This window comes from Cavia porcellus, unplaced genomic scaffold (genome assembly GCF_034190915.1).
Source record: "Cavia porcellus strain 051 isolate PalLab524CR breed Dunkin Hartley unplaced genomic scaffold, mCavPor4.1 scaffold_14, whole genome shotgun sequence".
Lineage (NCBI taxonomy): Eukaryota > Metazoa > Chordata > Mammalia > Rodentia > Caviidae > Cavia > Cavia porcellus.
In genome coordinates, this window is record NW_026947497.1 from 53,449,000 (window position 1) to 53,463,106 (window position 14,107).

Below are 14,107 nucleotides of genomic sequence, written 5' to 3' on the forward strand. Positions count from 1 at the left end.
AGCGAGACCTCTGTCCCTTAATGGCAGCCTCAGGGAAGCTATCTATCCTGAAAATTCACCAGTCCTTCAATACTGTAGCTGTGTGTGGTGGGAAGTAAGGGCTTGCAGGAGGAACTGGGCGACAGTGGTGCAGTTTAATGGTGATGACCTGGGGACAGGTGCTTGGCAGGCCTTAGTGTCTCTGTCCCTTGGGAAAGGAGGTCCCTTCCTCTACACACAGGAGAGATCCCTTTAGAATGAGTTTCATGGCCTCCTGTAGAGGAAGATCAGAAGGTCCTTTCACAGCCTGCTCCATGCAAGAAGGACCAGAGGTGAATGAGACCCAGGGCTTCTGCTTGTCTCTTAAACCTCTGTAAGTTTCAAGGCCATATTTTGAGGCAATGAGTTCTGAACCCCATCAGGGTAAACCACTCCTGGGAAGTTTACTAGAACCTCACTTGTGGGGAGGGTGTCATTATGAGCAAGCTGGCACAGTGAAACCTAGCCAGAGCTATGGAAAGTCAGTATCACCCAAATGGCACAGCAGTCACTGCTGTCTTCTCACCCTTCGTGCTCAGTCTGACCTAAGAGAGGGAGGCCAGGAAAGCTGGCCTACTCCATCTCTGCTCCTTTCTATCAGTCACAGCAAACAGAAATCCATTCAAAATAGTATCACTAAGGAGCAATCCTACAAGAAGATTTAGTATAATCAAGTGTCATAAAAACTTAAATCAAAGACCTGCAAAGAAATCAGAGGGAAATATTAGCCTCTCTCTCTCTCTGTTGCTCTCTCTTCTTCTTCCTCCCTTTCCCCTTCCCTCTATCATTTTCTTACTTTTGTAAATAAAGAAAAAGTAAATAAATGTTAAGACACTTTTTGAGGCCCATACCTACTGATGGTCATGAAGATGGAATAATGTTATGAGAATGGTTTTGTCATAACCTGCTTTAGCATTGCTAACCTGTTCTGTAAGCATCATTACCCTGACCTGTGTTTCAACTCAAGTTTCTTGTAAATTATCACTTTTCAGAACAGCAATTTGGTCCTGGAACCCACTGACCCTGGATTGTAAAACATTTTCTTACCACTGACTGTAAAATACTCAGTCCCGGGAACAACTGGCCCTGGTTGTAAAACATTTTTGCATAGATTAAATCCCTTTTTGTATAAGCTCGCTCCCCTTTTCATCTGCTTTAATGTGTTTACCTTTAACTCACCCCCAACAACTCGTAAACTAACCTGGTTATCAGTTCTTCAGATTCCAATGTAGGCTGTACCGCCGGGTACCAGCTAAAATAAAGCACTTCTTTTTAAAGAAATCTTGCCCCAGTTTTTTGAACAACATCTTGGGGCCTTGTTTTTGGGATACGACAGGTTTCTGTTTTTGTTTTTGACCATCAAACATCAAAATAAGAGCTGTACTTGCATATGTACACAGCACTGATTCTGGCAAACTGTTGGCACTTGGCCCCAGCAGATTTATCATCAGCAATGAACATTCACACATGCCAGAAGCCAAATCAGTAGCAACTGACCACATCTGTTTCTCCTTGTTATACTTTGAGTCAAGAATGATACCCCAGAGACTCCTGTTAAAGATAGAAGTTTTGCAGGGTGATTGAATCATGAGGCCACTGATTTGTTCTGTTAGGACTGGGGCCTGATCAGAGGAAGAAGGTCAAAGGGCCCTACCCAGAAGGGTGCACAGTGTTCCAGCCCCTTCTCTCTTCTCTTCTGCTCTCTGCTTCCTGGCCACCCTGAGGTGAGTGGCTTTGCCCCCACCCACACCTTCCACCATGATGTCTATGCCTTAGCGCCAACAGACCATGGACTGAACCCTCTGAAACTGTGAGCCAAAAGAAACCTTTTCTCTTCTAAGTTGTACATGTCAGTTACTTTATCCCACTAATGGAAAAGTGGCCAATATTCCACTGTTAAAATATATTTTCCCTCCAACCAAACCAGCAAAATACATAGCACTAGTTTAGTCATGGAGGGGCCTTAAGTTTCTTAAGGAAGGAAATTGAAAAGGACAGAGAGAACATTTTCTCTCTCCACAGTGAAATTAGCATATTGCTAATAGGCTCCTAGATCAAGAGAGAAAGTGGAATCAAATTCAGTTAGGAATAATGATGATTCCTTTCTAAGATCTCAGCCAGGCTGATTAAGTCACGTAAAATCCGTGTACCTCTGTTGCTCTCTTAAAAAACAAGCATCTAATTTAATAAAAGATTTTTACACACATTAAAAGTTATTTATATGCTTATTTTACACATGTCAATAAAGTATACCTGCAATATAAAAAATATCTAGCAATATTAATAGTTAAGTATTACATTTAAAATGAGAGTTCTCCTAGTCAGATTCCATTTTAATGTAAAGAATTCACTTGTTATCTTATTTTTCAATAATTCATTCTTGCTCTCAGCTATTATTTTTGGAGACAGTTGAGCTGAACCTTGTAAGCACTATGACTTGGTATTTTAAGGGACTTTGAAGAGGTCAAAGTAAAGAAATTCAATGCTTTTACTCGCTTACATGAAGCTAGGCAGTAAAGGAAAAACACACACTGATGTATCGAGAAATTCAAGAACTGGAGCTGAAACTGTGTACCAATGTAACTAACCAAAATCTGTCTGTCTGTTTGATTATACCAGGTTTTTTTCTATGAGGTAACCTTAAATCTTTTCAGAACACAGTGGAATTTATGAGATAGTAAGTCAGATGACTATGAATTCTGAAATATTTCTGCCACAGGAAATAGCCTCCAATTATGCCTGCTCTGCCTCCTACATCTTTCCATTCCTCTTCTATGAGCTTCCAAATGGAATTTGAACTTTCAAATCCATCACCCTTGTGAATAACTTCAAAATGTAGACCCCACAGCAACAGGTGGAAATCACAGCACCCAGAACTTGTATAATAAAGCTAATTCATATTAGTTAATGAAAACTACTGTACTAAAATTTTCAGGCCTAAGAACTCCCTGGGAGTTCATAAATCATTATTTACTAATTACTGGACACGGAAATTTTAGAATTGTGAATAAGTCATAAAGACCTCCTTTTACATCCTCCTACTTTTACCTGAGAAGTCTTAGCACAACCACAGCTTGTCTGGAAGCTCCTGACTCTGTCTCCCTTCAGCCTACCCCCAAGCCAAGCTGCCACCAGTTCCTCCAGAACCACTAGGAGGATGATGTCTTGAATTCCAGGGCCTCCTCTTTTGCTCTGGACCTGGAGTAAGCCTACATCGTGTCATTTGCCATCACTGGGGAATGCTCACCTTCAACAGCAGTGGGCATTATTTCCACTTCCTCCTTTCCCTGCAAGTCTTTAAACAAACAGAAGTCATTAAGAGCAATGTATGTTCCTGTTTATGCTCTCCTAGAAGCCTCTGCTAGGGCCCTGGGGTGAAGCAAGGCTCTCCACAGACAGCCACTGCCCTCCCTTACCTGCTATGCATCCATTCTAATTTAAATTACTTCCTACCTATTCATTTCCTTACCACATTGGGAAGGTGAGAAAATAAATCATCCTTATGCATAGCTGCTTTCCTTAAATAATGCAGAGATACATCCACAAGAGCCACTCTTTCCAGAGATCCATCATTGCAAGCGAAAAAAATTAAATTGCAACTCAGTTGTTTAACCTTCATAAGTGGAGTAACCTGCATCACTAACACTAAATGTTTTACTTAATTTGCCTGCACAGGTTGCTCACCAAGAAGCGTTTAACCTTAAAGTTAATGGTATCTGATCTATTCTAAGTGTAGGTGCCTCCGACTGCCTTCTACTGCACTGCACAAATTAACATTAAGTTCTCATTTTAGTGATATGCGTGGGCAGGAGGAGACATTATCCTGAATTGTCCCTGTGCAAGTAAGCTGTATCTGTCTACTTCGGGCACCACGGCATGGGCAGGACCTGTGGACAACAGGTAACCTCCAAAGTTGGAGACAAGGAGAAAGCACTCAGGCCCCAGTCCTTTGAGAGTTGGTACTTTTAGGATAAGCAGGGTGTTGCAATATTTTTAAAGGAAAAAATTAACAATGAAAGTGCTAGAAACATCCAGGAAGGACTATCTTCATCACAGACGGGAAACACTGTTCTATATTTAAAAATTACAAAGTGAGTGTATGGTACAGCATACACTGAGGGTATGCAAGGCCCTGGGCTCAATCCTGAGCACACATGCACACCCACGTGCTCACACATATGCACATGCTCAGATGCACACACACACACACACACACACACACACACACACACAACACACACACCTCAATTCCCCCCCACTCACCCGCACCAGGGATGGAACTCATGACCTTGTGCTTACCAGACAGGTTCTTATGCTGCTGAGCTAAATCCCTGGCCTATACCTCAATGTCATACAAATAAAACAGTGAGAGACAAGTGTTTAAAAGTGAACATATGTAACTAAATACGTAGCCCACAGTTCAGCCCAGCAAAGTTTACCAGACACAGGCAAAACATGGCAAACTAGGGTAGAAATGTCCATGTCCTAAAGGCTTATCTTCCATTTAGCACACAAAGAGTTCAACACACCAATTTCAAAAGTCTAATGACACATTCAGAAAATGGAAAAGAATATGTTATTTAGTTCTTTTCTGGTCCACACTGAAAAACTCAGTAATGGACCTCAGTAATGGACCTCATTGTGTACAACAATTCCAAGTACACACATACCAGGACAAGTCCAGTGATGCCAAAATTCCAGCAAAAATCCCTGCAGGGGAAACAAAGGACTGACATTTTCGTACAGTGCTTGTGAGCTCAAAAAGACAAAAATTGTCAGTATCTAGGCACACTGTAAATCCTATGTATTCAGAAATTCCATTTCTAGAAATGAGGCCTGTGGGTTTTACACATGTATATACCCTCTACATCTTAGAGAAATATATTACATTCTTATGAGAAAAGTAAGCAGACCCAAATATTCGCATATAGACTTGTTTAAAAATTAGATGAGAATACTGTTCAATCATTTTTAGAAATTTAAAAAAAAAGTTTTTTATACATTAAAATGAATTTGCTTTCAATATATACTGTGTGGTTAAAAACAACAAGATGTGGAGCCTTGTATGTACAAATAATATGCAAATATTTGGGAAAAATAATGAAAAAAGAATATAGCCCAATAAATATATCTAGTATTATAGAGTGAATTTCTTCTCCCTTGCAAAAAACTAAAATGCTAAAATCTACTCCTCAGGATGATGATGTTTGCACTTGGAACCTTTGAAATGTAATTAGGTCACAAGGGTGGAACTCCCGTGAGGAAGATTAGTGCCCCTGTTAGAAAGCGTCAGATTGTAGGCCTGGTGGCCTTCTCTCTTGTACACACACAGTAGGTTGGCAGTCTGCAACCCAAAAGAAGGCCCAGGCAAGAGCCCAGCCATGCTCACACGGTGATCTTGGGCCTCCAAACTCCAGCACTGTGAGAACTAAAAGTCTGTGCTAAATAATGATACATAATCTACCTAGCACATGGCATTCTGTTACACCAGCTTCCACTCACTAGGATATCCGAGAACAGTTAAAGAACATACACAAAACTAAAATTATTCATTTACTGCACTTAGGAGAACCTTGTGGCTGGGCTACAGAGGTGGGAGGCAGATCTGTGATGAACAGCCTTTATTTTGAGCCATATGATTGATCAGCTGTAAAGAACATAAATATTTTTAAATTAAAAGGAATCAAGTAAATAGAGTGAGTAAACAATGCATGAAAGTCTCTATGACTTTCACTTTCAAAGGAGGTTTCTAGATGCTTCCTCAGATCATTCCAAAACCAATGCCTTTTATTGTCTCTATCTTGGCTGCTTTTCTAGCTACTGAGACAAAATATCCAACCCTCAAAGTTAAAGGAGGAAAGATTTACTTTAGCTCTGTAGAGACTTAATTCCGCAGTCGTCTGGCTCTAAGGCAGTGTGGCATGGCAGGCAGGCGTCACAGAGGAGAAGCAGTTCATGGTGGGCGGAAGACAGCAAAAGCAATAGGAGGCCTTAACAGCATCATTATGCCCCTTTTTGCTTACCTAAATGACCAGGATTGGGGCAATGCTAAGCCAATAAATGAAGAGATTTAGTAATTACACATTCTTATTCCCAGCATTGTACCATGAATCAATCACATGCTGTAGATCCAGCTCTGAATAAGCCCCAGCTAAGACCACAAGAGGCTTTGGGTGACATCTTTGTGCAAGATATAAGACCTTCACAAAATGAAATATCTTCAGATGATTTCTCTAGAAAATACGAGTTAAGAACTTACAATTTATACTCATAATCTGTATGGAATTAGTCCAAGTCTGCTCAGTATCAAGTAATAGACCTTATCAGGATATAAAAAAGAGAAGTCAATGCAATTAGGGATGAAAAAATGAAATCACAATAAACATCACTGAAATCAATAAAATTAATAGCAAGTATTTCACAAACCTAAATGCTGAAAAACTGGAGAACTTGGAAGAAATGGAGAGATTACTAGATACATATGAATTGCCAAGAATGAATGAAGAGAATTCAAAAATCTTGAATAGCTCAATAGCAAGCAATGAAATTGAAGTAGTAATAAAAAACTCATCAACTGAGAAAAGCCTAGCACCTTTCAGATTCACAGATGAATTCTATTAGAATTTCAGGGAAGATCTAACAACATTATCCCTCAAATTGTTGAATGAAATCAAGAGGAAAGTAATACTCTCCAAATCATTCTTGTAGGTTAACATTGTATTGATCTTGAAACCAGACAAGGATTAGACTACAGAAGAGAACTAATACCAGTCTTTCTAAGCTATCCTATGCAAGGAAAGCAAAGTAGAGGCGTCTCAATCCCAGATTTGAAGCTATACTACAAAGTTAAATGATTAAAACAGCACGCTACTATCACAAACACAGACATGTAGATCAGTGGAACAGAACAGAGGAAGCAGAAATGACATACACTGGAGGAAAGATAGCCTCTCTAAACTGGTGCCAAGAAAATTGCACATCCACATGCAGAAGATTGAGCCTAGACCCATACAGGTCATCATGCATTAAACTAAAATCAAGATGCATCAAAAACCTAACTGTTGGCCAGAGACACATCTCAGCAGTACAACTGCCTGTCTGGTAAGCACAAAGTCCTGAGTTTGATTCCTGGTACACACACACACACAAAAAAAAAAAAAAAAAAAAAAAAAATTCCAACATTTAAAACAGAAACTTGTCACCTGCTGGAAGATAAAATCTGTAAAACTCTTATAAACACAAGTGTAAGCAACAATTTTCTGAACAGAACCCCAGTGGCAAGAACCAACAAATATGACCATATCAAACTAAAAAGCTTCTAAACATCAAAGAAAACCAATAAAATGAAGAGGAAACCTACAAAATTGGGGGAAATTTTGCCAGCTCTTCTTCAGATAGAGGACTAACATTTAGGAAAACAATTAGACTTCCCAAACAAAAGACTCAGTCAAAAAAAAAATGGGCAGTGAAGATGAATAAACACTGCTCACAGGATAAAGGGTCAATAAATATATGAAAAACTGTGCAGCATCGCTGGCTGTCAGAGAAACGCAGACTAAAACCACATTGATAGACCACCTTAACCAGAGAAAATGACTGTCATCAAATGAAAACCAAATAATGATGAACACTGATGAGGCTGTGAGGAGTAAGGAACTCTTCTGCATCATTTGTAGGGGTGCAGACTGGTGAACACATGATGGAAATCAGCATGAGGATTCCTCAAAGAACTATAACCTGGCTGTTATCACTCCAGAAGAGCTCAAGTCATCGTACTATAAGGTGGCACATCTACCCATATCTACAGCAGCACAATGCACTACACCTACATCTTGGAAGTGGCTTACAGTGTCCACCTACAGGAGAATGGAGAAGACCAAGGAAAGTGCAGTGCTGAGTTTACACACAGCAGAGCCCTGCCCTTCCGTAAAGGTAAACTTGGGGCATTCACAGACAAATGGAAGCAGTCTGAGAACACAGGTTAAGTGAAATAAGTCAACACCCAAACTTCAACATCACAAATTTTCTCTTACATGAAAAACTCAAGATACACACATACACAGAAGGGGGAGTGCAAGCGCAAAACAGAAGTTAGATAAACAGGAAGTAGTGAGAAGGACAGTGATGCCTCAAATTACCTATGTTCCATTGTTCCAAAACATTTTAACATGTATGTTAATGGGCTTCATTTATATTACCAACTTCTCTCAGTTCATTGAAGAGAAAGTTATGTGCTTTCATCTTATGGCTTCTTTTAAGTCTTTTCTTTATTGACTTGTACTCAGAGTAATAGTTTGGTGATTCTTTTAAGATTATGATACAGTGGCCAGGTGTGGTGCACATGTCTATAATCCCAGCACTGGGGAGGCTGAGGCAGGGTTAGGGTTTGGGTTCAGGTAGGCGTTAGGGTTAGACACTATTCTGAGCCACTTAGAGTTCAAATCCAACGTGGACTACATAACAAGACCCTGTCTAAAAAAAACAAAAAGATTATGATAGTGTGTTAACTACTCTCAGTCTCTAATAATTTTCTCATGAAACTTTTTTTTAACTTTTTCATGGAAGGTACTGTTTTTTATCAATATCTTTTGCATTATACTAAAATAAAAAGGGTGTAATTTCTGAATTTATGAAATAGAAATGTCTTGTCTAACATATGGATTTACATTAGCATAGAACGTATTAACTGAGACTTTGTAGAAAACTGGAGATATAAGGTTTTTTAAAGCTGATATGTTAGAAACTCATCACTGTGATAAATACTTGAGATGATCAATTTGCAGAGAAGGGAACTGGGTGTAGCAGCTCACTTCTAGTACTAGGGCAACTGATACAGGGCGATCTCAGGTTTGAGCCCAGCCAGGCCAATTTAGTGACTTAGCAAGAGTGAAAGTGGGCCTGTGGGATGGGGGCATAGCTCAGGGTTAAGACCCTGGCCCCTCCCTACGCACCACATGAAGAAAGGAGAAGAGGTTCCTCTGGGCTCATGCTTTTGAGGTGCACTACATCTGACTCATTGCTCTTAGGACCCTGGGGCAGGAAGGGCAGCACGGCACCCCCTACAACAGGGAGCAGAGCAGAGAAGGACCAGCCATGGCCCTGCCTCACCCTCCAGGTGCCCCGAGACCTGGCGAGGATCTTCACCTCCTTAAGTTTCAGGATCTCCCAGCTGACCACTCAACCTGCAAGCCTTCCGCACCCAGCCCTGGAAAACATTTAAAATCCAGACTGCAGCATCACATTTAAAGAGAAAAAATAACAATAACAAAATAGTTTCAAAACAGGTTCCTGGGAGAGTTTTGATAAATTGCTCTCTTCCTAGGAGGTATTCAGAGTAGAGGATACAAGCATGATATTTTGTCTAGACAATATTAACACAAACCTTTCTCTTCAATGAACTAAGAGAAACTATCTGTATAACTATCTTGTGTGTGTATATGTATGTAATATATATATATATATATATATATATATATATATATGACCTAGTGTGACATCCATTTACATATAAAAGTCTCAAGTTTATACTTTTTTATGGATCAGCATTACTCCAAACCAAAACATAATTTTTTATCTATTCCTCAGTTGATGGGCAGTTGGGTTATTTCCAAGATCAGGCTATTACAAATTGTGCTGCTATGAACATGGATGCACATATAGTGTTGTGGTGTGATGTTTTTAATTCTTCTGTTAAGATACCCAGAAAGAGAATAGCTGGGTTGAATGTGATCTCCAATCCTAGTTTTCTGAGTACTCTCCACAGTGGTTATACCAGTCTACAATGTCACCAACAGCGGAGAAAGGCTCTTTTACCCCACGGTATCTCTAACATTTGTTATTGGCTGATTTCTTGATGAAAGCCATTCTTTCTGGAGTAAGATGGAATCTCAGTGTTGTTTTAATTTGCATTTCTCTAATGATCAATAGTGTTCAACATTTTTTCATATATTCACTTGATATTTGTATTTCTTCATCTGAGAAGCATGAATCCATCTAAGACGCTCAGCTTTGGACTGGTTCTTTGAATCTGAGGTATCTGATTTTTTTTTTCAGTTCTTTATAACTTCTAGATATAAAGTCCTTTGCCTGAGGGACAACTGGCTATAATCTTCTCCCATTCTGTGGGTTGTCTTTTCATCCTGCTGATGATTACTTTTGTTGTACAAAAGCTTTTTAATAAGGTGAGATCCCACTTGTACATTGTTTGTAGTATTTTCCTTGTAGTCAGACTCTTGTTCATGTCCTCTGCCTACACCTATGTCTTCAAGATTATGTTGTATATTTTATAAGAATTTAAAAATGCTTGGGACTTTTCTAACTTTTTTATGCTTGAATTTCATGAAAATTTTTTGTATACATTCTTGTTATTGTGGGTGTGCAGTCCTAATAGAATAAGGGAGCAATCAGTCTTGCTCAAGGATAGGACCCAGGAAAAGGCTGGGCGGAGAGGCCAAACCTGTGCAGGCTGGGCAGATGATTGACTGTTTCAGTCTGTGCAGGGCCAAGCAGGGAGGCTGTCGAGGGGCTGAGAAGTAGAATGTCAGGTGAAGACGGCCACCCAGTCAAACTGCCTGGCCACTCCCTGAACATGAAGTTATTCCACGACAACAGGATTGGGAGGAATACTTCATCATCACTGGAAATAGATGGGTTTAAAAACCCCTGGAAAGTCACCCAGGAACAGCCAGGAGCACACTCAGTAAGACACAGCATGTTTAGCCCCATGAGAGATGATCCTGATTACAATGAGAGCACAGCCAGATAATAATTCCATGCATTTACATTTTTGTGGTCCCCAAAAAATTCTCCCTCTGGCAGGAGATCTTTTCCCTTGTAAATTCGAGCTGAGCACAGCATATCCCTCTGCACTCTCTTTTCCTCCCAGGTGGTGGTTCAACACTGCTTTCTTGTCATCAGCATCACCTTCAACAAAACATTTTCTTCTCTTGTCCAGTTACACACCACATAAAGATGCCTGTCCTTGGTGTTTCTTAGTTCAACACCATGCGTGACACGATTGGCTGTAAATCATGGACGTTGTCCATAGATTTGGGAGACTTACAGTTGATATTTGCTCTGCTCTGCTTCTTCTTATGTCAGGTGTCCAGTGGGGACAGCTGAGGAGCTCCTCCTCCTGAGACCCTGCCCATCCGCCTGGGTTTACAGCACCATTTTCTCCAGGAATTTTAGTCTTCTCTTGGCTTAGCATTGAATGAGAAGAGATTGTCATAAACTTGTGCAGCTGTCCTCAGGCAGCCTGGAAGGACAGGTCCTCCCTTTCTGGAAAGCATGGTGGCCCAGGCTCCTGGAGACCCAGTGCTGCACACAGCCAGCTGTGCTGTGCCAGCGACCCAGGCCAGTGCAGCAGGACAAGAGCAACCTTGGGTGGGTGGAAGGACAGTGCTCTCCTGCCTGGTGTGGAGACTCGTGGGGTGACTCCAGGCTCCAAGCTCTGCCTCTGTGTGTGCTGCATCATGTCCTCTGCAGCACTGCCATGGGTGCCAACTTGGAAGAAAAAATAAACAAAGAATGCGTCATGTTGTGCCTCTACACATGTTTTGTTTTGGTGCATACTATCCCAGCCTCCTGGGAGGTCCCTGGCTTCTCATTCGGACCCCACTTGCCTTGGTCTTTGGTCTCCTTTTCAGGGAATCTAAATGCTTGGCTCACAGCACACACTTGTAAATTTCCGTGGGAACCAGGACTCACCTTGAAATATAAGACAACATTCCTGCCAGAGCGCTGGACCCCTCGGGGCTGCAATGGTCACTGTGCTGGCCTCACCATCAGGCTGCAGTGGGTGAATTTCGGGACTCCCTGGGGTTCACTGAAAATGTGAGCATCTGGAAGAGGAAAGGCCCTCTCCACAGTGTCTGCCACCTTGTTTACTTCCTCTTTGATTTGTGTGCTTCTGTGTTACTTTCTCTAAGGCAAGAGAGAGGTCATCCCAATTCAGACTCCAGAAAGTGTATTTTGCGTATCCTAAAATCTAAACTCTAAGTTTTTTTTTTAAATCTAAGATAAAAAACATTTATTAGAGGCAATAATATGTCAACAACCCCAGATAACCTCAATTGTAAGTGCTTTTATACTTTATTAATGAATTCCAAACTCATCAAGAATCAATGACTTAACTAATTTCTCTTAATGCCAGTTGCTACCTTGGGAATATTAGTGTTATTGATTTCAGAGAGAATATCCAAGACCACTGGGTGAGGGGTTGAGGGCCATCCCAGGATGCTCTGCTGCCCCACAGGCAGGTGGCGGCTCCACAGCCTGCTAATCAGCAGAGTGCAGCAGTCAGAAAGCAGAGGTGCTGTAAATGGGAGCTACATGCCAGATTCCAGAGGCTGACTATGGAAAGTAGAATGTAAATTATCTCATCAACAGTTTCTACATAAATTATGTGTTGATATGATAGATTTTGGCTATTTTGAGCTTACAGAAATGTACTATTAAATTAATTTCACTTGTTCTATACTAATATGATTACATGAAAATAACAAATTACATACTTGGTGTGCATTATGTTTCTGCTAGGAAGCGCTGAGAAAGACATTTCAGGGGTGCCATGGCAAGATTAGAACCTGCATTCTCTGTGCTGTGTTACCATGACTAACACAGGTTCTAAATACCCTGGTCCCCAGCATAAAACAGATGCTCAATGAATGCTCAGCAAATAAACAGTTCCTCAGCTATCCAGCACATTTTCCCCAAGGAAATAAAATTATTCCATGAGTACAGAGGAGCAACCTGAATGCTTGAAGCTCACGTGAATGAGGCCAAGTGGGAAGAAAAGAAATTATGTTTAGAATAAGAATTATTGGTTTGAAGTTGCAACATCAAAGCAAAAAATATATGTATAAGGTGTAATGTATATTATAATATATAAATAGTTTATAAGGAAGGCAGCAACATAATTAAAGATCAACATAACTTATTAAATTTGGAGCATTTATGATGATAGCAATTTATCCAAGGTCATAATTTAAATAAGTTAAGCAAAATATGGTTTACATGTTGATGAATCGTTTGCATCATATGGAAAGGAAAACAGGTTAAAGATGACATAATGATGATTAGTGATATCATAAAAAACAGCTATGGATATTAGCTAGGCAAAGCTTTGTTGGAACTCTTAACTAGACTAAGATACCCATGAGTCTTACCAGATAGGGGAAACACTTTGAAAGTGGTATTTGTCAAGTAGGAAGAATTCTAAATGCTGGAAAACAAATTAAGCAATTTGGAAAATCTGCAAAAATCTAGTAAGGGAGGAATTTCTGATAAGTCTTCATTGTGAAATATGTAATACTTAATATATGCCAGGCACAGCCCCACCCAACTTATATAAATTAACAAAGTCCACCCAAGAGCTCCTGGATGTAAGGGCAGTTGGTTTGTCTATCTTACATATAACAAAAGGGAAACTAGAGACCAACACATATTCCTGTGGTTACTTAGCTGGCAAGTGGCACAGCCCAAACTGAAACTTAGTCCATCCTACTTAATCACTCCACAGTGAGTATTTGAGAAGCTGTCATGTAATTTACATAATTTACCCATTAATTTTATGTAATCCTGAAACTTGTATGATTGTTACCAAGGTAATCAGTTAGATCAGAGCTCAGAGAGGTTATCTTGCTAATCTAAAATGACACCAAGACTTGAATCCAGATCCCTCTGACCCCAACTTCCTTCCATGACTCTGTTTAATGTGCTAAACTAAACAGTGTCTGCGAGTGACTCTGAACAAACCTCTCATCAGCAAATGCCTCCACCAGCCTGGTGAATTAGGTGAATTATTTAGATGATTTGAAGCACTTTCTCTTAAAGATCTTTTGCTTTTTTATGATCGTTAAGCACTATTTACCTTAGTGAAACCGGGATTTTTCCTTACATTTTTACGTCCTGTGAAGTGTCACAGAGATGTGTTACTATTCTTACTTTTTGTATTTAATGTTCTTATTCCAAGACTTGCCACATCTGCTGAAGCATAGAATAATTTATACAAAGCTGTGGACCTAGAGGAGTCAGCACCTTGGAGAGCTCCACGGGATTAAGGCCATGTCTCTCACAAAGGGTTGCT

At 40.2% G+C, this 14,107-nt stretch overlaps 1 long non-coding RNA gene across 2 annotated transcripts in view; it reads left to right on the forward strand.

Annotated features, from left to right (window-relative positions):
* LOC134478726 (uncharacterized) overlaps nt 1-14,107 on the forward strand; it is a 30,383-nt gene that overhangs the window by 14,239 nt on the left and 2,037 nt on the right. The window contains exons 3-4 of one of the 2 annotated variants that reach the window (XR_010051522.1): nt 3,812-3,918; nt 6,116-14,107. The exon at nt 6,116-14,107 is cut by the window's right edge and continues 2,037 nt beyond it. This is a non-coding gene — a long non-coding RNA (uncharacterized LOC134478726). The remainder of the gene's footprint in view (nt 1-3,811; nt 3,919-6,115) is intronic. The other variant, XR_010051523.1, reaches the window with a different exon arrangement.